The following is a 25,669-nucleotide window of genomic DNA, read 5'->3' as shown; positions in this document are numbered from 1 at the left end:
ACTCAAATCTGTCCAAAATAATATAATATGCCTAGAAGGAGAATGACTTTCAATTCAGTATAATGTGCAGAAGCAAAACTCTAGCTCAACTCCATGACATGCTAATGTGTCACCCCCTGCTGCTTCCAATCTACCTGTTGTCCCCCAGGAGAAATAAGAAGCGGTCACTGTCTGGATGATGCCATTTAAACTTAGGGGGATAAGAACTTAAACTTTTTATTGCCTTCCTCCTCAAAATCCTACTGATCCCCAGCCCGAGAACCTGCCAAAGTCCTCACGGTCCATTTCCCTCTAGGACAATCACAGAGAGACAGCCTCTCAGGAACACATCTGTGAGATGTTCACAGTCTATAGTAGTGCTTTGCTTTCTTTACTTCAAATGGACAGCACAATGGTGGATGTAAAATTTGATTTGAATGATAGAAAGTAGCATTCCCAAACCCTATTTGTAAATACTGTGTTTAGCGGAGGAGTGAGTTCTTATTGCTTTCTAAGAATGTTATAGAATTTATATGGCATTGAAATGCACATCAGGATCAATTTAAGCAGAGCTCAGGTTAGCTGAGACTTTTGTGACAAGTAGCACATTGTTGAGAAGATGAATCCCTGAGACACAGAGACCTAGGTTCAAATCTGAGTCCTGCCCATTAATTAGTTAAATGACCATCGTAGAATAGATTGATTTTATTCTATAAAAATATAAAAATGATATACAGTATTGAAACTTCAAAATTGTTGGAGGGTTGAAGGATAACAATATATGTGAGACATTTTGCAAAGCATCAAGTAAATACCAAGACTTAACAATGCCAATGTCTTCATAGTTAACAGTGATTCTAGGAAGTAAAGACTAATACCAGGTGTTATTCTAGGGTCAAATAAACACAATGCAGTTCTACAAACTCCAGGGATGATATTTCAACTTAATAGGTGACTTCTTTCCTTATAAAGCTAATTTCATGACTACTTGAAAATTGAAATTCTTTTCAGTCCAAGATGAATATGATGTAGTCTTCTCTCAAAATGAATAAGATATCCTGTATAAGTCAAGATCCTTCTAAAGCAGGCTTGGAAAGGCACTCTGTTAAAATGTTGAATTTCCAGGAAGTAAAAATAATTTCTCTTTTGTTTGTTTGTTTGTTTTTCGAGATGGAGTTTCACTCTGTCACCCAGGCTGGAGTGCAGTGGTCTGATCTCGGCTCACTGCAGGCTCTGCCTCTTGGCTTCAAGTGATTCCCCTGCCTCAGTCTCCTGCATAGCTGGGACTACAGTCATGTGCCACCACACCCGGCTAGTTTTTGTATTTTTGGTAGAGAAGGGGTTTCACCATGTTGGCCAGGCTGGTCTTGAGCTCCTGACCTCAGATGATCCATCTACCACGGCCTCCCAAAGTGCTGGAATTACAGGCGTGAGCCATGCACCTGAACAATGTCTTTAAATCAACATGATTAAAAATGAAAGTAATTTTAGAATTGAGCCTTCTTTGTTGTTGTTTTTACTAACAAACAGAAAAATTTACTTTTATGGGGTATATTTCCGAATTTAGATAATTGTGTAAAGTTGTGTAACCATCACCAAACTTTGTACTGGCTTAATCCTCAAAAGTAAACCCCAGATAAAGGGCATATAAGACATTTTATTAAAGAATTATCTTCTTCTCAATATAAATACATTTCTTATGATTTATCCAGAAGTAAAGGAAACAAATATGATTACTGATGATTTGTGAAAGGAGATATGATAGGAAAACAGACACAATGCTGGCATGCTGGGAACTGCAAATCCTTACAGCATTTTCAGTGACTGCACTTGCTTTCATATGGAATGTGCAGAGAAACCTGTCTCAATATGGAGCCTCGTATCCCCCCAAATTCCCAACAGCCTTGCCCTCCAGCCACAGAACTTAAAAATTATGTAAGGAGGCTGCTAGGAGCTCATTTAGCCAATGCCAGAGGCACAGATTCCGTCTCTTCATATGGTCATGAAGCCTCTGCTGGAAGGGCTAGGGACACATTTCCTTGAAGAAGTAGTCAATTCAGTGTCAGTCAACTCAAAATGCCTGAAAACTTTACCTGCAAATTGCCTTCCTGAAAATCCTTGCAGTTGTTTCCAGGCCTTTCTTTGGGATCATAGAGTATGAATGCATTGAATTTTCATAAACTGAATTCCACAGTTATATTTCCCTTTCTGAATTTCTAGGTTCTTTAATTTTTTTATATTAAATGATTTAAAGCTTACATTTTTCATTTGCCACAGGGAAATATGAGGAGACCTAGATGACACCTGCACACCCTGTAGGCTGATTGAAGAAGAGAAATTCCTAGCTTAAGGATCCTGGGTCTTTTATAATAGGCCGGAAGGCTGCCTACTCTTTGCTTGAAGGGAAACATAGTAAGCACTTCTGCCCTCTGTCACTGTCTTCCAAAACTTTTCGCTATAGAAATATTCTGGAAAGGACAGTCTAGAATAAAGCCAATTATTATCTCTGTTCACAAGACTTTCAGAAACTCAAGAAACACATAGACAATTGGCTTTCAATGTTTGGTTTATTTCAAATGCTGAAATGGATTTCCAGCTAATCAGCAGACATGTTTACTCACTTCACCTCCAGGCAGGTTTATTCTACTTTAGTCATATGTTCTTTCCTCTATTAACACAAATGAATGCAGAGAGTGATAATCCAAAATATTTTCCTTTTCATTAAATGTATAAAGATTGATACTCTCCCAACTCCAGATAGATTTTATTGTTATATTTTAGTATTAACAAGAGAAATTCAGGAGAACGGGCAAACAGAGGACAGTTATGTTGAACACCCAGAAATAGGCAAGTTGCTTATTATTACTGAGTTACATCCAAAAGTTCTAGGAACAAAGGGTGACATAGATATGTGTTGAGCAGAATTCCCCAAACTCGAATAAGGGAACTTTTTTAAAGTTAAGACAAAATGGCAAGCATGTGTAGTACCAATTTGTAAAAGACTATCTGAAGAATCTAAAGACTTACTCAGTGTAAACATCCTCCAACAATGTTTTAAAATAAAATTCTACCATCTTAACTGGTAATTACTGTCACCAGTGGCTGAGAAGCCCAAACAGAAGGGCACCAACAGGGGGTCCACATGTGTGGGTCCCTTTGGGGTGGCCTCACCGTCAGAGATCTGATTGTGTGCAGTGCTTCAATGACACAACCACAACGTAAAAGTTAAAGAATTTTTAGTACTTACAGACCCTGAAGGCTACATAGAATGCAAGGAGGCCCCCCCACCCCACACCCACACACACGGACATCAAGGAGCACAAGCACAGAGAGAAAGTAGGGATCCACTGGGGCAAGGTTTTTGTTGGGTGCAGGGTGTAATACAAACAGGTTTCCCTAGGAAAGCTTTAAGTGGTAGATTAAAAGCTAGCAGGTACTATTTCTAGGAGACCATGCTGTGACTGAGAGGTTGTCACTTTAAGTTGGCAGACAAGTATCTCAATGGCCTGTTTAAAGGCAGTGTTGGAAAAGTGGGGAGTCCAGTCTGCAAGGTGGAAGAGACGCCTCCAAATTTTATCTCTGATCACTGGTTGGAGCCATTTGTGTGGGGTATAGTATAAAAACTGTCAACCGTGACTGAGCCTTACTTCTGGCATGAGAAAGTCAAACATATTTAAAAATGGATACTGAGGCAACACAAAATTGTAAGTATTCATGACAAATACAGATTATCAATTTAAAAGGAAAGATTGTCCTTTATATACGTAAATAAATAAAGATAAATGAACTAAAAACACAACATAATACAGAAAGGTTTTATAGAAATTATAATTTTGGAAATTAAAAATTCAGAATTTTGTAGAATTCTTATTCCTGAGAAGATTCCTTGTTCCACAGAAATATATAAGCTGTAGCTTTTAGAAGTTCTTGATAAGAATTCAAATTTTTTTTTTTTTATGGAACATAAAGTAACCCTGACTACATGTGAAACTACTTTGTGTACGCTTTAACAGACAGATGACCATTTTAGTGTAAACAGTGATGAAAGGAAGATTGCAAATAGCACATCAAAGTTTCAAATCCCTGTGTCTGAAGCAGGATTCCGTGTTATCTTCCAATTCTGATCTACTCATGTCTGCAAAGTTCACATATGAGTTTTTTGTGTTTGCATTTCTTAAAGAAATACTACTCAAAAATGAGAACCAAATAATTAATGAGAGTGAAACCTTTACGCTCCTGGCACCCAGACCCCCTTGTTAGCATCACAGAGTTAGTGGATTAAAGCTTTTTGAATTTCAAAAGTATCCTTTTATGATAGCAAGTAAGCCCTATTATACATGCAAAGTTTAAGTTCTCCAAGACTGTTTTATTTTCAAAATCCCCACTTTATTCCCTTAATTTTCGCTTCACAGCAGCAGTTGGCAAAGGTTCTGATCATTGCTGTTTCTCACAGAGTGGAAATGAGACGTTGCCAAGTTCCACACAACAAGGGCGGGCATAGATGTTGTTTGAAGTCAAATCTCCACCAGGCACACCCATGACCCAGGACCTTTCCACTGTCTCCAGAAGTCTGAACATTTCAGGAGCATCAGGAATGGGGCTACTGAACTGCATTTTCCATTTATCCCTCTTAGCTGTTCTCTGAGTTCAAAAGGAGGGAAAACCATTGTGATTCATTGCCTTTGGGAGTGATGGTTTGTCCCACCCCCCCAGCGCGGTTGTCCTGATACCCAGAACTCACATGGAATTTCAGACATTGGACATTCTGGTCTACTATCCCTAACTCTTCACTTTAAACAAAGTAATAGCTTGTTTCTTGACTGACAGCTGAAAACCTATTTATGATTTTCTCTCCCGCAACTCATCTTCTAAAAGAGCCCTACATTATGGACAGGGTGGCATTTGCCTTGCGTTCTTTGAATCCCTCGCTTTGCCCATCATTCCACGAGGCCCAGGATATTGCATGCTATTTTTCTTTGAGGACCTTTAACCTGCACTGTATTGGAAATGTAAATACTTCTCTCTAGGACATTGAAATATCCCCAGAGCTTCCTTGCAATTCAGGAATTGGAGTGTTATGGAGTTTCCCAGCAAAAAGAAAATATTACCCGTGGAATTTGATTTCCAGTTCATGTCTCAGTCCACAGATTCTGCCAATTACTCCACATTTCCTAAGCTTCTATCATGTGACTAAAACTAATAGGCAGGTCTATGATCATTCAGAATTTTTCAAGCATCATTAAGTACTGGATTTTCTCTCTCTATATATATGAGTTTCCTGACATTTTATTTCAACATAAATGCATAAATAAATAGCTCTCTTGGATCATTCTGGGAAAAAGAATGATATAACAAATATTCTTCATTTTAAACAAAATAACATTTTACTTGCTTTATATTTATCATTAAAAGTTAATCATATCTTAAAAAAAGGGCAATTATTGAAATGCAGATTTTTCTCATTTTCCCCAAATGACTGGTAGCACAAATGGAATGACTGAATGGCTGGCCGAGTGGCTGCCTTAGGCTCACCATTAATGAGGCTGCACCCTCCCCTCACTCCTGCTGGCCCCCTTCCCTCCATCTCCCCTCACTCCTACTTTGACAATTTATTTATTCCACAGTACAGGATCCAAAAAAAAAAACCTCCTGGGCTGCCAATTAGGAAGCAGCCTTTTTTTGAAGAAGTATAAAAGTCCAATTCATTACATAGATTACAGCAACTCTTAATACCCTCCAGGGTGTTTTTGGAGGATTGCAACCTGGACTCTTGTTTGGATAAAGAATTGCTGGCTTATGTTATGAGCTTATCTCAACAACTGTGGCATTAATCCTGTCATGTGAAGTTAAAGCCATCTCTCTTCCTGTCCTTCCTAGGGAGGGGACAATAACTATACAGAGATAATAGCTTGGCATTATCAGTGAAGAATGACCTGAGTTCAGACATAACCATAACAGGATGGGATGGTGATATTAAGTATATGTGGCACTATTGGTTTTATGATCATCTAGTTTTAAGAAAGCTGAGTGTTACAATTTTGAATTTATAAAAATAATTTAAGACATTATTCATACTATGAAAAACTTTCTGAGAGAGAGAGAAATGGAGAAGAGACATTTACCTTACAATACTGACTCTACCAGTGCAATTTAAAAATTTTTCATTGTGATTATAACAACTTCCTATGTGTGTGTTCATTTTACACATATTAATTGTTCTTAAAAAGTCTGTTCTTTAATGTATGTATATGAAATAAGATGCTCATATTCCCCCAACTGCCTGACATGTACTAAACACTCATCTGTTGTTGAGCAACTGAATTGTTATCACCAAGTTTTCATTGAGGTTGCACACTGCATCCTAACTTCCTTCCTAAGATAATACACTGGCCATGTTGTCGCATGTGGCTTTTTGTTGAACTAATCCTTGGTCTTTTAGTGCTAAGGTGCATCACCAGTTGTCAGGTTTAAGCGTTTTGGAAAACAGAAAACACAAAATGGAATGTATGAGTTAATAAAACATACCACAGATGATGTTGGGAAATCAGTTGTACCAGCTGTCAATTTGTCATGCTCTCCTCTCCAAATATGCCCTTGTAGTCTTATTCTGTGATGTGGCCTGGCCCCCTGAGTATTTCCCCTCTTCAGCTCACCTCTCCAGGTCACCAAGTACAGGTCTGTAGATCTGCATCCACACTCACGCTCTAGCAAGGCTGTGGCCCCTCCTGGCCTGCAAAGTACTCACTACCAGGCTCAGCCAGGAGTGGACTGTGGGCCAGGTCTGACTAGGGGCTATCCAGCCACTTTCATCACTTTCATGGCATCCAGTGAGCTGAAACCATCCCCTCTCCAACAGAGTCTCAGCCTCAGAGGAACTTGGTGGGGGTGTGCCCTTCAGACCAGGATTGCTCCCTTCTTGGTATGCCTAGGTATCCTTTCCAGTTCTTTTTCACCTCCTCTCTTTTGTTTGTTTGTATTAGAGACAGAGTCTAACTCTGTTGCCCATGGTGGAGCCTCAAACTGCTCAAACTGCAGTTTCAAACTGCTCCATGGTGGAGCCTCAAACTGCTCAAGTGATCCTCCTGCTTCAGTCTCCTGAGTAGTGAGCAGCTGGGACTACAGGCATAGAAGCATGTACCATGACTATGCAGCTAATCTAATAAAGTTTTTGTTTTTGATACAGGCTCATATTGCTAACGCTGAACTCCTGGCCTCTAGCCATCCTTCTGCCTCATCATTCCAGGGCAGGGCAGCAGGGATTACAGGTGCTAGTTACTGAACCTGGCTTCATCTCCTCTTAATAATCTCTCTATAGATAGTTAGATGACAGATAGATATAACTATCTATATCTATCTATAACTATCTCTATAGATAGTTAGATATAACTATCTATATCTATCTATAACTATCTCTATAGATAGTTAGATGACAGATAGACAGTAACTATACAGAGATAATGGCTTTGCATTATCAGTGAAGAATGACCTGAGTTCAGACATAATCAGATATGACACATAGATAGATAGATGACAGATAGATAGATAGATAGAAATTATCAATGTGATAGATAATTGTATAGATAGATAATTTATATCTGTCTATAGATATAAATATATATAAAATGTCTACATCTATAAATAGATATACATAGATATAATTTATATCTTTCTATCATCTATCTAAACACACACGTGTGTGTGTGTGTGTGTGTATGTGTGTGTGTATATATATATATATATATATATATATATATATATGCATATATTGCCCTCCTTGTTCAAATTACTGAGTGGTTTCTGTCTCCCATATCCTAAATGACACAAAAACACTCATATACTTAGCTCTCTGATATGATTTGGCTGTGGCCTCAACCCAAATCTCATCTTGAATTGTAGTTCCCATAAACCCACAAGTCATGGGAGGCAGCAAGTGGAGATAATTGAATCATGGGGGTGGTTTCTCTCATCCTGTTCTCATGATAGTGAGTGAGTTCTCACAAGACCGGATGGTTTTATGAGGGGTTTCCCCCTTTGCTGGGCACTCAGTTTTATTCTCCCTGCCACCATGTGAGGATGGGCGTGTTTGCTTCCCTCTCCCGAATGATTGTAAGTTTTCTGAACCCTCCCCAGCCATGCTGAGCTGTGAGTAAACTAAACCTCTTTCCTTTATCAATTACCCAGTCGTGAGTCTGTCTTTATTAGCAGTGTCAGAACGGACTAATATACTCTCTTATTGCCCTTTCAAATACACCCGTCGAAGAATGCTTATTTATATTTACCAAGAGGAGTAGAATGTCTAAACTTAGGAAAAACTTGTTGCGTATTTGTTATTTAGACAGGGTTGAGGGTTGATGCTAAACTGGTACAAATTTCAAACATGGTAACTGATCAGGTATCTAGGCCCTGTAGAAGTCTGAGACTGCACAATTGAACTGTAATAGATAAACCTCAAAGAAAAACAAACAAAAAATACAAAAAGAAAACTTTACTATAGGACATTCCCTTAAAACTAGTGTTAGTGGGAGTGTAAATTAGTTCAACTATTGTGGAAGACACTGTGGTGATTCCTCAAGGATCTAGAACCAGAAATACCATTTGACCCAGCAATCCCATTACTGGGTATATACTCAAAGACTTATAAATCAATCTACCATAAAGACACATGCACACGTATGTTTATTGCAGCACTGTGTACAATAGCAAAGACTTGGAACCAACCCAAATGACCATCAATGATAGACTGGATTAAGAAAATGTGGCACATATATACCATGGAATACTATGCAGCCATAAAAAAGAATGAGTTCATATCCTTTGCAGTGACATGGATGAAGCTAGAAACCATCATTCTCAGCAAGCTAACACAGGAACAGAAAATCAAACACCACGTGTTCTTATTCATAAGTGGCAGTTGAACAATGAGAACACATGGACACAGGGAGGGGAAGATCACACACTGGGGCCTGTCATGGGATGGGACGCAAGGGAAGGGAGAGCATAGGAGAAATACCTAATGCCTGCGGGACTTAAAACCTAGATGATGGGTTGAGCAAACCACCATGGTACACGTATACCTATGTAACAAACCACACAATCTGCACATGTATCCCAGAATTTAAAGTTAAAAAAAAAAGCAGAGGTTTCTTAATTTAAGGTAATAAGACCAAATAATAGATGTATAATTAACCTGAATTTTATATAAGATGAAGAGCAGGCACAGGCATGGAGGCTCATGCTTGTAAGCACATTGGGAGGCCGAGGCGGGTGTATTACCTGGGGCTGGGAGTTCTAGACCAGCCTGGCCAACATGATAAAACCCCTTCTCTACTAAAAATATAAAAATTAGCCAGGCATGGTGGTGCATGCTTGTAATACAACTACTTGGGAGGCTGAGACACCCGAATTGCTTGAACCTGGGAGGCGGAGGTTGCAGTGAGCTGAGATTGCGCCACTGCACTCAAGCCTGGGTGACTGAGTGAGACCCTGTCTCAATAAAACAAAACAGGGCCAGGCGCAGTGGCTTATGCCTGTAATCCCAGCACTTTGGGAGGCCAAGGCGGGCGGATCACCTGAGGTCAGGAGTTGAAGACCAGCCTGGCCAACATAGTAAAACCCCGTCTCTACTAAAAATACAAAAAAAAAAAAAAATCAGCCAGGCGTGGTGGAGGGCACCTGTAATCCCAGCTACATGGGAGGCTGAGGCAGGAGGATCGCTTGAACCCGGGAGGCAGAGGTTGCAGTTAGCCGAGATGGCACCACTGCACTCCAGTCTGGGCAACAGTGTGAGACTCTGCCAAAAATAAAATAAAATAAAATAAAACAGAACAAAGCAAAACAACAACAGAGGTAAAGGGCATATATTTATTTTAGTTTTTGTAATTTAATATATTTTAATCAATTGCTTATGACATTTTGCATTAATTTAACCTTTGCATGTGCCAGACATGATGCATTAGATGTATTTCCTCATTTATCTCAGCTGTGCTAAGAGAGAAGAGATATTTTCATTCTTTGCACAGATGGTGAAGCTGAGACTATAGGAATGAAGAAGCTTGACCCAGGTCACACACATGAAAGTGGTGGAGCCAGGCCCAAACCAAGGTCTATCTGACTCTATGACTATGTTAGTCCACTCTCATGCCACTATGAAGAAATACCTGAGACTGGGTAATTTATAAAGAAAAGAGATTTAATCGATTCACAGTTCTGCAAGGCTGGGGGGCCTCAGGAAACTTACAATCATGGTGAAGGCACCTCTTCACAGGGCATTAGGAGAGAGAATGAGTGCCAGCAGGGGAAATACCAGACATTTATAAATCCCTCAGATCTTGTGAGACTCACTCATTATCATGAGAATAGCATGAGGTAAACCACCCCTGGGCCCTTCCAAATCTCATGTCCTCACATTTCAAAACACAGTTATGCCTTTCCAACACCAATCATGCCTTCCTGACAGTACCCCAAAGGCATAACTCATTCCAGCATTAACTCAAAAGTCCAAGCCCAAAGTCTCATCTGAGACAAGGCAAGTCCTTTTCCCCTATGAGCCTGTTAAATCAAAAGCAAATTAATTATGTCCTAGATACAATGGGGATACAGGCATTGAATGGGTGTATTTACCCATTCAAAATGGGAGAAATTGGTCAAAACAAAGGGACTACAGGCCCCATGCAAGTCCAAAATCCAAAAGAGCAGTCATTAAACCTTAAAGTTCCAAAATAATCTCATTTGACTTCGTGTCTCACATCCAGCTCACATTGATGCAAGAGGTGGGCTCCCAAGACCTTGAGTAACCCCACCCTTATGGCTTTGCAGATTACAGCCACACTCCAGGCTGCATTTGCAGGCTGGCATTGAACTGTCTGCAGCTTTTCCAGGTGCACAGTGCAAGCTATCAGTGGATCTATGATTCTGGGATCTGGAGGATAATGGCTCTCTTCTCACAGCTCCACTAGGCAGTGCCCTAGTGGGGGCCCTGTGTGGAGGTTCTGACCCCACATCTCCCTTCCGCACTGCCCTGGCAGAGGTTCTCCATGAGGGTCCCACCCCTGTAGCAAACATCCAGGCATTTCCATCCATCCTCTGAAATCTAGGTGGAGGTTCCAACCTCAATTCTTTACTTCTGTGTACCCACAGGCCCAACACCATGTGTAAGCCACCAAGGCTTGGGGCTTGCACCTTTTGAAGCAATGACCTGAGCTGTAAATTTTAGCCTTTTAGCCACAGCTTGGATGCAGGGCACCAAGTGCTGAGACTGCACAAAGCAGCAAGGCCCTGGGCCCAGCCCATGAAACCATTTTTACCTCCTATGCCTCTTTGCCTATGATGGGAGGGTGTATTAGTCTGTTCATATGCTCCTGATAATGACTTACCTAAGACTGGGTAATTTATACAGAGAAAGAGGTTTAATGGGCTCATAGTTCTACATGGCTGGAGAGGCTTCACAATGATGGTGGGAAGGAAAGGGGGAGCAAGTCATGTCTTATGTGGATAGTAGCAGGCAAAGACAGCCAAGTGAAAGGGGTTTCCCCTTATAAAACCATCAGATCTCATGAGACTTATTCACTACCGTGAGAATAGTATGGGGGAACCACTCCCATGATTTAATTATCTCCCACCAGGTCCCTCCCATAACATGTGGGAATTATGGGAGCTAAAGTCCAAGGTGAGATTTGATGGGGGGACACAGTCAAACCATATCATTTTACCCCTGGCCCCTCCCAAATCTCATATACATCACATTTTAAAACCAGTCATGTCTTGCCAACAGTCCCCCAAATTCTTAACTCATTCCAGCATTAACTCAAAAAGCCCATTGTCCAAAGTCTCATCTGAGACAAGACAAGAGCCTTCTGTTTATGAGCCTGTAAAATCAGAAGTAAGTTAGTTACTTCCTGGAAACAATGGGGGTATATGCATTGGGTAAATACACCCATCCAAGTGGGAGAAATTGGCCAAAATGAAGAGACAGAAGTCCCATGCAAGTCCCAAATCCAGTGGGGCAGTAAAATCTTAAAGCTCCAAAATGATCTCCTTTGAATCCATGTCTCACATCCAGGTCATGCTGATGCAAGAAGTAGGCTCCCATGATCTTGGACAGCTCCATCTCTGTGGCTTTGCAGGGTACAGCCTTTCTCCCAGCTTCTTTCATGGGCTTGTGTTGAGTGCCTGCAGCTTTTCCAGATGCACAATGCAAGCTGGTGGTGAATCTACCATTCTGGGGTCTGGAGGATGGTGGCCCTCTTCTCAAGCTCCACTAGGCAGTGCCCCAGTAGGAATTCTCTGTGGGGTCTCCAACCCCACATTTTCCTTTCATACTTCTCTAGCAGAGGTACTCCATGAGTTCCCCACTCCTGCAGCAAACTTCTGCCTGGATATCTAGGCAATTCCATACATCTTCTGAAATTGAGGCAGAGGTTCCCAAAGCACAATTCCTGACTTATGTGCACCCACAGGCTCAAAACCACGTGGAAACTGTCAAGGTTTGGGGCTTGCACCTTCTGAAACTATGGCCCAAACTGTACCATGGCTCCTTTCAGCATGTCTAGAGCAGCTGGGATGCAGGGCACCAAGTCCCTAGGATGCACACAGCAAGGAGGCCCTAGGCCTGGCCAGGAAACCATTGTTTTCTCCTAAACCTCTGGGCCTGTGATGGGAGGGGCTGTCACAGAGTTCTCTGACATGCCCTAGAGGCATTTTCCCCATTGTCTTGGCAATTAACATTTGGCTTCTGGTTACTTATGCAAATTTCTGCAACACGCTTGAATTTCTCCTCAGAAAATGCGTTTTTCTATTCTATCGCATCATCAGGTTGCAAATTTTGTGAACTCTTATTGTTTCACTTTGAAAAGTGAATGCCTTTAGCAGCACCCAAGCAGCACTCTTGAATGCTTCGCAGCTTAGACATTTCTTCTGCCAGATACCCTAAATCATCTCTCTCAAGCTCAAAGTTCCACATATCTCTAGGGCAGGGGCAAAATTCTGCCAATCTCTTGTTTAAACATAGCAAGGGTCACCTTACTCCAGTTCCCAACAAGTTCTTCATATCCATCTGAGACCACCTCAGCCTGGATTTCATTGTCCATATCATCAGCATTTTGGTCAAAGCCATTTGACAAGTCTCTAGGAAGTTTCAAACTTCTCCACATTTTCCTGTCTTCTTCTGAGCCCTCAAAACGATTCCAATCTCTGCCTGTTACCCAGTTCCAAAGTCACTTTCACTTTTTCATGTATCTTTAGAGCAGCATCCCACTCCTGGTACCAACTTACTGTATTAGTCTGTTCTCACACTGCTGATAACGACAAACCTGAGACTGGATAATTTATACAGAAAAAGAGGCTTAATGGTCTCACAGTTCCACCTGGCTGGGGAGGCCTCACAAACGTGGCAGAAGGCAAGGAGGAGCAAGTCATGTCTTACTTACATGGGTGGTGGGAGGCAAAGACAGAGTGAGAGCCAAGTGAAGGGGGTTTCCCCTTATAAAACCATCAGAACTCATGAGACTTATTCACTACCATGAGTACAGTATGGGGGAAACCACCACCATGATTTAATTATCTCCCACTGGGTCCCTCCCACAACACATGGGAATTATGGGAGCTACAATTCATGATGAGATTTGGGTGGGGTCACAGCCAAACCATATCAGAGAGGCTTCCATGAAGACCTCTGACATGTCCTGGAGACATGCCTTGATGGTTAACATTTAACTCTCTGTTACTTACACAAATTTTTGCATCAGGCTTGAACTTCTCCCCAGAAAATGGGTTTCTCCTTTCTATTGAATTGTCAGGCTGTTGCAGATTTTTCAAAAATTTATGTTCTGCTTCCTCTTGAATGCTTTGCCGCTTAGAAAATTTTTCTGCCAGATCCCCTAAGTCATCCGTCTCAAGTTCAAAATTCCACAGATCTCTAGGACAGGGGCAAAATGCTGCCAGTTTCTTTGCATAGCAACAGTGACCTTACTCCAGTTCCCAATAAGTTCTTATCTCCATCTGAGACCACCTTAGCCTGAACTTCATTGTTGATATCACTATCAGATATTTGGTCAAAGCCATTCAATGAGTCTGTAGGAAGTTCCAAACTTTTCCACATCTTTCTGTCTTCTGAGCCCTCCAAGTTGTTCCAACCTCTGCCTGTTATCCAGTTCCAAAGTTGCTACCATGTTTTGAGGTGTCTTTATAGCAGCACCTCACTGTCTGTGGTACGAATTTACTGTATTAGTCCATTCTCACGCTGCTGTGAAGAAATACCTGAGACTGGGTAATTTATAAAGAAAAGAGGTTTAATTGACTCACAGTTTCTTATGGCTGGGGAGGCCTCAGGAAACTTACAATCATGGTGAAGGCACCTCGTCACAGGACTGCAGGAGAGAGAATGAGTGCCAGCAGGGGAAACACCAGATGCTTAAAAACCATAAGATCTCATGGGACTCCCTCATTATCATGAGAACAGCATAGGGGAACCCGCCCCCATCATCCAGTGACCTTCACCTAGTCCCACCCTTGACACATGGAGATTATTACAATTCCAGATGAGATTTAGGTAGCGACACAGCCAAACCATATCAATAGCCAACATTTTCCTGATGTTCAGACCCTAATATGGACAATAGGGACTATGTATTTCTTACCCACCAAAGGTGTGTTTTGAGAATCTCAAACCAAACTGGAGTAAAATTATTTTTTTATCCTCCAGGATATAATGAAGGGCAAAGTGCATAATGATATAATTGATATAGAAAAGGAAAGTAAGAAGAGATATTGGAGGGAAGGGAGAGGAAGAAAGGCAAACATTGAGCAATGGATTACAGGAGAACAGGAAGAAGAAGAGAAAAGAAAGGCAAGAAAGGATGTGAGTAGGTACCTGAGAATAAGTTCATTTGGGTAGGAAATTGCTGGTGAACAGAAGGTTGATCTGGGAGCTAAGATGGCTGCAAACTTGTGAATTAAGTTTAGGATGTGTTGAGTTGATGTAACAGTGCCATAGTTGTCTGCAGATGCTGTAAGAAAATATCATATACTGGGTGGCTTAATCAGCAGGCATTTGTTTCTCAAGGTCTGGGAGGCTGGGAATTCCAAGGTCAAGGTGCTAGCAGATTTGATCCTGGTGAGGGCCCACTTCTTGTCCTGCAGATGGCCACCTTGTTGGTGTGTCCTCACATAGAGGAGAGACGAAGCTCTGTGTCCCTTCCTCTGCTTATAAGGGCATTACTCATATTATAAAAGCCTCATGCCCCTCACCTCATCTAAATTTAATCACCTTCCAAAGGCTTTCTACCTCCAAATGGCATCATCTTGAGGTTTGGGGCTTCAACATATGAATTTTTGGGGGGACACAAACATTCAATCCATTAAAAGTAACAGGACTTCCCAGAGTCAATCCCTCCATTCCAGTTCAGAATACAAAATGAGGAAAGCTTTTAGCCTGTCTTGGGCTATATACAAGGAAAACATTGTTTTAAATGTCTGTTTTTCCACACTTTACAACATTGAGAACTTCTATGCCAACCAACCATAAAATATAGTTCTTTGACTTGACTCCCACTCTTTAAGGGTGTCAAGACCCTAAGTCTGTGTTCCACCCAACAATTTCATTATTGGGCATATGCCCAAAAGAATAGAAACCGTTCTTTCATCATGACACATATATGTGTCTGTTCATTGCAGCACTATTCACAATAGCAAAGACATGGAATCAACCTACATGCCCATCAATGATAGACCGGATTAAAAAAAAATGTGGTACATATACCATGGAGTACTATGCAGTCATAAAAAAGAATGAGATCATGTCCTTTGCAGGAACATAGGTGGAGCTGGGGGGCCATTATACTTAGAGAACTAATGCAGGAACAGAAAAGCAAAAACTGCATGTTCTCACTTATAAGTGGGAGCTAAATAATGAGAACACATGGACACATAGAGGGGAACAACACACACTGGGGTATTTTGGAGGGTGGAAAGTGGGAGAAGAGAGAGAATCAGGAAAAATGACTAATGGGTACTAGGCTTAAAACCTGGATGATGGAATGATCTGTACAGCAAACCCCTTTGACACAAGTTTACCTATATAACAAATCAGCACATGTATGCCTAACTTAAAATACAAGTTAGAAAATTTTAAATTACATACTTTCTTAAAATCTACAACAGGAACATTTAAAACATGAAGCTTCAGACCCACAGAAGCTCTGGGATATTTTCTATTGCCTCTGATGACTCTAAGAGTCCCCACTGCCTAAGGTCCTTTTAGAATGGAGTTTCCTTCATGCTCTGATGGCACCACCTGCTGGAACCAAAATATCACCTAACACCAAGTGACATGGGCAATCATGCTTGGCACACTTCTTCCAGAAAATGTTGACATCTAAAATGATTTATGTTTTACCATCACCAAATTGAAGTTCAAAATTCCATGGGGCATATTAAATATAAATACTTAAGAATAAAGCATCTTACTTTAACAAATTAAATGTCATTCTATTGGCTTGGATGCCTTTTTGTTCAAATCAGCATTGTGAACTACGATAAACATCTAACCTGAACAAAGTTTAGTAATAAATAGCTGATGACATTTCCTGTGTGATTTTTATACATTATTTTCTCAAATGCTTTTACACAACATCTAGGAGGATAGACAAGCCATGGCACATGTCTGGTAAGGTTAACAGTTCAAATCAGTATATCAGTGAGTGTTGTTATTACTTTTATTATTTCAACAAATTGTTGAATATATTAAACAAATTATCAATAACGTTCTTTTATGTTGGGGCCTAGGGAAATTTAGGCCATAAATTGTAGATAGAGTGGAGCCAAAACTGAAGGGAAGCTGTTAATTAGACAAAATCAGCTAGACATTGATGATGTCTCAGTCAGAGTTCTCCAGAAAAACAGAACCAATAGGATGTAGATAGGTAGGTAGATAGATAGATCGATAGATAGACAGAGATAGATTAATACATTGATAGATCAATAGATTGATATGTAGGTAGATAAGTAGATACATAGATTAATAGATTGATAGGAAGTAGATAGATGATAGAGATAGATTAACAGATTGATAGATCATTAGATTGATATGTAGTTCGGTAAGTAGATAGATAAATAGATTGATAGGTAGGTAAATAGATAGATAGATAGATAGACAGAAAGGAAAAGAGTTACTTTGAAGAATAGACTCACATGATTATGGAGGCTGAGAAGCCCAATAATATGCAACCTGCAAGCTGGGGGCTCAGGAAAGTGAGTGGTGTAGTTCAAATCCAAACCCGAAGGCCCAGGACCCGGAAGTGCCAATATCTGAGGGAAAAAGATGGGTGTCCTAGGTAAAGAAGAGAGAGTAAATTTGCCTTTTCTCCACCTTTTTGATCTATTGGATTCCTCCAGGGACTGGATGATGCCTGCTCTTATGAATGACAGGTGAGAGTGGATCTTCCTTACTCAGTCCACTGATTCCAGTGCTCATCTCTTCCAGAGACACGTTCACAACCCAGAAATAAAGTTTACCAGTTTTCTGGGCATCTTTCAATCCAGTCAACTTGACACATAAATTTCACCATCAAAGCTGATGACTAGAGAGTCACTCACTCTCTTTCTCACTCGCTGCTGCTTTCTTTCTCTCTTTCACACATACACACACTCAGAAACTCATACACACACTCATACATACTCACACATACTCACACTCACACACACTCAGAGCTCTGCACCATCTGAAGCTTAGGTGGCAGCCCCTGAGCTAGTCTGTCCGTGGGCACAGGGAGAGCTGTCCTGGAGTGCCCTGCAGGAGGGCTCATGCCCATGACACCAGACCTCCAAAGAGGGGACCTGAACAATTATCCTCACTGCCTACCTCTGCTAGAGCAGGAAGATAAGTTGGAGGATGTTATCTTGTTGTTTATAAACTGTTAATGAGTGAACAGTTCACAGCTCTGTAGATGGCAGATGGCTGTCAATATTTGTTGTACCCTTTCAGAGTCTCAATTCAAGACCAAGATCACACATTAATATACACATAGCAGGCCAGGCACGGTGGCTCATGCCTGTAATCCCAGCACTTTGGGAGGCCAAGGTGGGTGGATGACGAGGTCAGGAGATCGAGACCATACTGGCTAACACGGTGAAATCCCGTCTCTACTAAAAATACAAAAAATTAGCCGGGCGTGGTGGCGGGCGTCTGTAGTCCCCGCCACTCAGGAGGCTGAGGCAGGAGAATGGTGTGAACACATGAGGCGGAGCTTGCAGTGAGCCAAGGTCGCACCACTGCACTTCAGCCTGGGCCACAGAGCGAGACTCTGTCTCAAAAAAAGAGAAAAAAAATTTATATATATATATATGTATATATACATATACATATATACACATATATACATATATACATATATACATATATACATATATACATATATACATATATACATATACATATATACATATATACATATATACGTATATATACATATACATATATACATATATACATATATATACATATATACATATATACATATATATATACACATATATACATATATACATATATACATATATATATACACATATATACATATATACATATATACATATATATATACACATATATACACACACACACACACACACACACACACATAGCAGTCAGCCAGAAACCCCTGGTCTGCAACTAATAAATATGTAAGATGACAGATTAGTCAATTAGCTAGATTTAATCATTTTATATTGTAAATGCATATAAAGCATTACATTGTACCTCATAAATAAATATGATTATTTGTCAATTAAAAATAAAAATTATAAAAATGAAGCAAATAAAACCACTTTAGCATTTATTATCTTCTGAAAACATTTCCACCAATTCAAATTTTCTATTTTTATGAAGTTTTATTTTCATTTCTCTTATTCTAACATTCTCCCTAACTACCCTTCTTCCCAACTGGCTTTCTTTTCATTCATTTTGAGATTATTTTCTTTCCACGAAAAAACAATTAGCAAATTCAGAGAGCTTTTGAATCTTACCTCAAGATCCAACAAAGGATTGTGCTTTCTTTCCTGTTGCCTTTCACAGAGCTTGTGATGGAGCCACGCTCTGAGGCTGTTTATGCAGCCTGCCCCGCTAATTTCCCTCTTGCCATCTGTAGTGAAGACCTTTATGTAATTTTAATACAGCAACACAAGAGATGGTCCTCGATGAAACAGCTTCTTCCTTCAACATATAGTGTGTTCCTCTTCGTTGTCAAAGAATGTCTCCTAATTCTTCTTAGTACAAATTTCTCTTCACGTTTTCTGTATAAACTGAATAGTACAATAACTCTCCTCCTAAGTAAACAATGTGCCACCGGATGATATTTCCAAATCGTATCGTGTATTTTCCTGATGTTTCTTATTTGCACATTGTGACCAGGTATACTATGGCATCATTGAATGTTTTTATTTCACACTTTGGAGTTTGGACTTCTCAGCAATATTATTTCCTAGTCATTTATTAGAGTTTGATACTGGGATCTGCATACCGACATTTCCTTATATCTACCCACGTACTCATCACTATGGAAACAGCTGCCCCAACATGTCGTGATCCACTCCGATGTGTATGAATCCCGTGACTCTGGCACTTCTTTGTAGATGCTCCAGGAGAAACTCCTGGCAAAACAGAAGAAACATGAACAGCTGGGAAATACACAGTGAATACCCACATTCTTTATGGTTATATTAAGCAGAACATTATTTTAGAGAGAAGATACACTCAGCCTTTTAGATCTATGGGTTCCCTAACCCAGGTCAAAAATATTGGAAAAAGAAAGATAGATGGTTGCATCTGTACTCAACATGTACAGGCTATTTTCTTGTCATTATTCTCTAGACATCAAAATATAACAACTATTTGCATAGCATTTATATTATGTTAGATATTATAAGTAATCTAGAGAGGATTTAAAAGATATGAGATGTGTGTAAGTTATATGCAAATATATATATGGGACTAAAGCATCTCTGTATTTTGGTATCCTTGAGATAACAGTGTGTGTGTGTGTGTGTGTGTGTGTGTGTGTATGCACTCTCTATACTCAAGTGCATTGAACTATATCTAGCTAAGTGATTCAGGGCAAGTCGATAAGCATCGCTGAGTCTCTTTCCACATTTGTAAAGTGGGAATAGCAAAACCAACTTACAAAGATTGTTGTGAGAATTTAATATGACAAAAATATTGAAAGTATGTATGCCAGATAAATAATCATCAACCCAGTAACATTTAATTCTCAGTTACTTTTCTTTGCCTCCTTCTCCTCCTCCTTCATTATCTTCTCATTTTAAAATGTATTTTCCTCTCTGTTAGGCACCCTGCTGGCCAGTAAAGGACAATAATTCTGACTTCTGGATGTAAACCAGGAAGTTGCATGTTTAACAAGCATCTCTAGAGACACTGATACAATTGATCAGCTCTTTGCACTTTGAGGAGGTGGGGAACATGCTAACAACATCTGCAATGTGGATTATTAAAAGAAGATTTTCCCAGCTTTGGCTGTACACTGAAATCTCTAGGGTGTGTTTAAAAATCCTGTTGTCCAAGCACACACAAGAGCAAATAAATTAGAATCTCTCAGTATGAGATCCGGGTAGATATAGTTTTATAAGGAAATCCAACATAGTCCAAAGTTCCTAACTATTAATACAATTTTTAAAAAGATATTAGCGATTCTCCAGCAGATTAGAGTTGGGAAACCAATGATTTAAAACAACAGATTATATAACAAATAACAAGGAGAATAAACACACAAATACTATGAAAGAGGCTGTCGTTTTTTGTAATAAACTATAATCTTAGAATAGTTTTAGGCTTAGAAAAGACTGCAGAGACAATATAGAGGGTTCCTGTACACCCAAGCTCAGTTTCGCATACTGTTAATAATAACTATAAATTATATTACAGTATGTTACAATTGTTACAACCAATATACAAGAATTAATAGCACATTCTTAACTCAAATTACTTCATGTAATTGTTTCCGTTGTTTTTGGCCTTTCCTTAGTTTTCGTCTTAATGTCTTTTTCTCTCCCAGGATCCCATCCAGATATCACATTACATTTAGTCCTCAGGCTCCTCTTGACTGTGATAGCATCTAGGATGTTCTTTTCTTTGTTTGGTTTTGTCTATTTATGTTTTATTTATTTATACTTTCTTTCCAACTTTTATTTTAGTTCAAGGGGTACATGTGCAGGTTTGTTACATGGATTAATTGTATGTTGTGAGGGTCTGGTGTACGGATAATTTTGTCACCCAGGTATCAGCATAGTACCTGATAGGTCATTTTTCAATCCTCACTCCCCTCTCACCCTCCACCCTGAGGCAGGCTCTGGTGTCCACTCTGCCCTTCTTTGTGTCCATGTGTACTTCACGTTTAGTTCCCACTTATAAATAAGAACATGTGGTATTTGGTGTGCCATTCCTGTGTTAATTTGCTTAGGATAATGGCCTTCAGCTCCAGCCATGTTGCTGCAAAGGACATTGTCCTAAGGAAGGACATGATGCCATTATTTTTTATGGTTGCGTAGTATGCCATGGTGTGTGTGTACAATATTTCCTTTATCTACTCCGTGTTTATGGGTATCTAGGTTGATTACATGACTTTGCTGTTGTGAATAGTGCTGTGGTGAACATATGCATGTATGTGTCTTTATGGTAGAACAATTTATATTCCCAGCTATGAGGTTGCTGGTTTGAATGGTAGTTCTGCTGTAAGTTCTTTGAGAAATCTCTAGACAGCTTTCCACAATGTTTGAACTAATTTACATTCCCACCAACAGTGTATAAATGTTCCCTTTTCTCCACAATCTCGTCAGCGTCTGTTACTTTTTGACTTTTTAGTAATGGCCATTCTGACTGGTGTGAAATAATATCTCAGTTTGGTTTTGATATGTATTTCCTTAATGATTAGTGATATTGAATATTTTTTTCTGTGCTGTTGACAATGTGACACTCCTTTTGAGAAGTGTCTGTTCTTGTCCTTTGTCAATTTTTAATGGGGTTGTTTATTTTTTTGCTTGTTGATTTAAGTTCCTTATAGGTTCTGTATTTTATACCTTTGTCAGATGCATAGTTTGCAAATATTATTTTTCCCATTCTGTAGGGTATATGTTTCCTCAGTTGATAGTTTCTTTTGCTATGCAGAAGCTCTTTAGTTTAATTAGGCTGCATCATTAATTTTTGTTTTTGTTGCAGTTGGTTTTGGAGCATTCTGTCAAATTACTAACAGCATTTTTTACAGAATTAGAAAAAAGAATTTCAAAAATGTATTTGGAACCACAAAAGAGCCCGAATAACCAAAGCAATCCTAAGCAAAAGAACAAAGCTGGAGGACTCACACTATGTGATTTCAAAGTATATTACAAGGCTACAGTAACCAAAACAGCATGGGACTGGTACAAAAACAGACACATAGATCAATATAACAGGTTAGCGAACCCCAGAAATAAGGCTGCACACCTACAACTGTCTGACTTGTGGCAAAGTCAACAATAATAAGCAATAAGGAAATGACTCCCTATTAAATAAATGGTGCTGGGATAACTGGCTACTCATCTGCAGAAGATTGAAACTGGACTTCTTCCTTTCACCATATACAAAAATTACCCAAAGATGGATTACAGACTTAAAGGTAAGACCTACAACTATAAAAACCCTAGAAGGAAATGTAGGAAATACCATTCTGGACCTCAGCCCTGGTAAAGACTTCATGACATTCTTTGTTTTTTGATGACCTTGATACTTTTGGATTACTGGTCAGGTAGTTTGTAAAATATCCTTTAGTTTGGGTTTACTGAACGTTTTTCTCAAGGTTAGACAGGGGTTCTGGACTCTTGTGATAAAGACTAAAGAGGAAACATGCCATTCTTATCACATCTTATCAAGGGTACATAATATTAACATGATCCATCCCTGTGGATGTTGGCCTTATCCATGTTTCTGTAATGTGCAGTTATTCTCTTCTCTTGGCTTGCCATACTGTATTCTTTGGAAGGAAGTTATTATGCACAGCCCACACCTGAGGAATCAGGGTTTTGCTCTACTTCCTTGAGAATACAGCATTAACCTAAATTATTTGGATTTTTTTCTGTATGGAAGATTCGTCTCTTTTCTTCCATTTTATTCATTTATTTTGTTACTTATTTATATCAATGTGTATTTATGGATATATATATTATATTTTGGGTTATAATCCAATATTTCTTTATTTTATTGCTGGAATTGACCCAGTTTTGGCCATTTGGAGCTCTTTCAGTTGGTTCCTCTGCACCTTTGAAATGTGTCTTTCTTTTTTTTTTTTTTGGAGCATGTCTTTTTTGTGTGTCACTATAAGATGCTCCCAGCTCTAAAACATCTTCTGTTAGATTTGGCCTTTACTTACTCTCTTCTTTCATGTTGAGTTTGGCTATGCAGCTGCTCGAACCAGGGCAGGCACCACACAACACTGAAAAGAATCCTCTAGGGAGGAACGCATGTGGTGTCAAGAAATACCAGCAAATAGCAGGAGAAAAACACAAACATGAAAGGCAAATGTAATAACTCAAAGAGCACCTCACTATGGGATGATTCAGCATAAGGCCAAAAGTCTATTTCAAAAGCCTCTGAAATTGCTTTTGCATCATTAATATGTTAAATATTTGATGTCTGTCTTGACATTCCTGAGCTTTAAAAGACTTCAAATCAAAATTATTTGATTACTTCCACTAAACAAATGTTCATACATGCCTGAGTTTATGTAGTGAAAGGGATAATTTATTTAAAATTTTTGAAATTGATTCATTAAAAAATTTTAAAGAGAAAATGTACCCTTTTGGAATGATATTTCTTATATTAACCTGCCTATACATTTTAAATGCTATAGTTAAAGAAAAGTGTTACCAGATAATACGAAAATGTCTGAAGCCTGTGCCATTCTACATATTAACTTTGTTTTAAGATGGAAGTGTGCACATTGTTTGAGTGCCTGCTTATATTATACTTCAATATATTTTTCTTCCAAATTTTACTTTAAACTGATGGTAACGTAGATAAGAGAAACCAGTGTATTTAAGCCAAGCTCATTGTTCTCATGGCCTCTATGTATGACCCAAATACACTGCATAAAGCAGAATTCAGAATGTTAACTGTTTAATAGAGATGCATTTTATAAAGTTGTCATGATGAATTTTTATATATAAATCAGGGTTCATGATATATAGTCCAATCTGTAAAAATTTAATAGATATATGCAAATTTGTCACATAACTTTAGATATTTCTTAAGTTTTTGTCTTCCAATTAACCATAAGTATCATTCAAACTTAGGCCTGGTGCGGTGGCTCCTGCCTGTAATCCCAGCACTTTGGGAGGCCTAGGTGGGTGGATCACCTGAGGTCAGGCATTTGAGAGCAACCTCACCAACATAGGAAAACCCAGTCTCTACTAAAAATACAAAAATTAGCCAGGCATGGTGGCAGGTGCCTGGAATCCCAGCTACTCAGGAGGCTGAGGCAGAAGAATCTCTTGAACCTGGCTGGTGGAGGTTGCAATGAGTCAAGATCACGCCACTGTACTCCAGCCTGGGCAACAGAGCGAGACTCCATAACAAACAAACAAACTTAAACTCAAACATGTATTCTTGTAAAGTCATTACAATTTATTTTGTGCACATTCTACAAGACTTTCATACTATGAACATTAAGAACATTGGATTGAGGGTAGGGGTTCATGAGCAGCCTAGACAACATAGTGATATCCGATCACTACAAAAAAATAATTTGGAAAAAAATTAGCTTGGGATGGTGACACATGTTTATAGTCTCAGCTACTGAGAAATCAGAGGTGGGAGGATTGTCGAGCCCAGGAGATTGAGACTACAGTGAGTTATGGTTGTGCCACTGCACTTCCGTCTGGGCAACAGAGCGAGCCCTGTCTCCAAAAAGAAAATAAGAAGATTAATAACATATTATTAATGCATAATAGTCAAGAAAAGGGAGTGCAAGTAATTAAACACTTTTGTATATATATATACAGTATTGCTTTGACTCTTCTTGTTTCTGACTACTGATGTATTTCCTTTCTCTGTTTCTTCTCTTTTTTATCTCTGAGCAGTTAAAAACGTGTGCTTTATTTTGGGGGGGATCTTTTCAGTTGAAGACAGTGTGAAATGACCCCTTTTGGTTCAAATATTGGTGTAGCCCTGCTCCACCATTCTCCAGAGGGATAATGAGCTGCTAATATCTCCACAGGCTGATGACCAGGGGCATCTTTTCTTTGTTATATTACTTGACTCACTCACTTCTCAGACCTGTTACAGAAACGCCTTTCTTTTACAGCTCCTGTCCACTGAAGTGGAAAGGTCCATTTCCTTAGCCTTATCCCAGGAATGTTTAATGTCTAAGGGCTCAGTGTTAAAGGTAGCTGGGTGAAGAAGGTGTTTGGAAAGTCAGAGAAAGAAGAGAAAGGATGGAGGGAGAGAGAGAAAGAGAGAGATTAGGTTTGTACTAAATATATCATTAATGAAGCAAATAAATTGCTGTACTAGTAAATAACAAAGTACAGATTTCCCGATGAAAAACATCAAACATTTTTATGAAAATTGATCACTTGAGGCCTACAAAATCTAAACTACATCCTAAATAACCCTTTTTACAGCTAGACGTCAATAACAATACTTGTAGTAATAATG

General features: G+C 39.4%; 1 long non-coding RNA gene across 2 annotated transcripts in view; it reads left to right on the top strand.

The window, feature by feature from the left end:
- The window catches only part of LOC129036483 (uncharacterized), a 99,194-nt gene extending 78,430 nt beyond the window's left edge, over window positions 1-20,764 (top strand). Inside the window, exon 3 of one of the 2 annotated variants that reach the window (XR_008502572.1) lies at window positions 20,315-20,764. This is a non-coding gene — a long non-coding RNA (uncharacterized LOC129036483). The remainder of the gene's footprint in view (window positions 1-20,314) is intronic. The other variant, XR_010126362.1, reaches the window with a different exon arrangement.
- The last annotated feature ends 4,905 nt before the right edge of the window (window positions 20,765-25,669 follow it).

This window comes from Pongo pygmaeus, chromosome 4 (assembly GCF_028885625.2).
Source record: "Pongo pygmaeus isolate AG05252 chromosome 4, NHGRI_mPonPyg2-v2.0_pri, whole genome shotgun sequence".
NCBI classification, from domain to species: Eukaryota; Metazoa; Chordata; class Mammalia; order Primates; family Hominidae; genus Pongo; species Pongo pygmaeus.
Note: the sequence above shows the minus strand (reverse complement) of the source record. Positions and strands in the feature narration are given on the sequence as shown.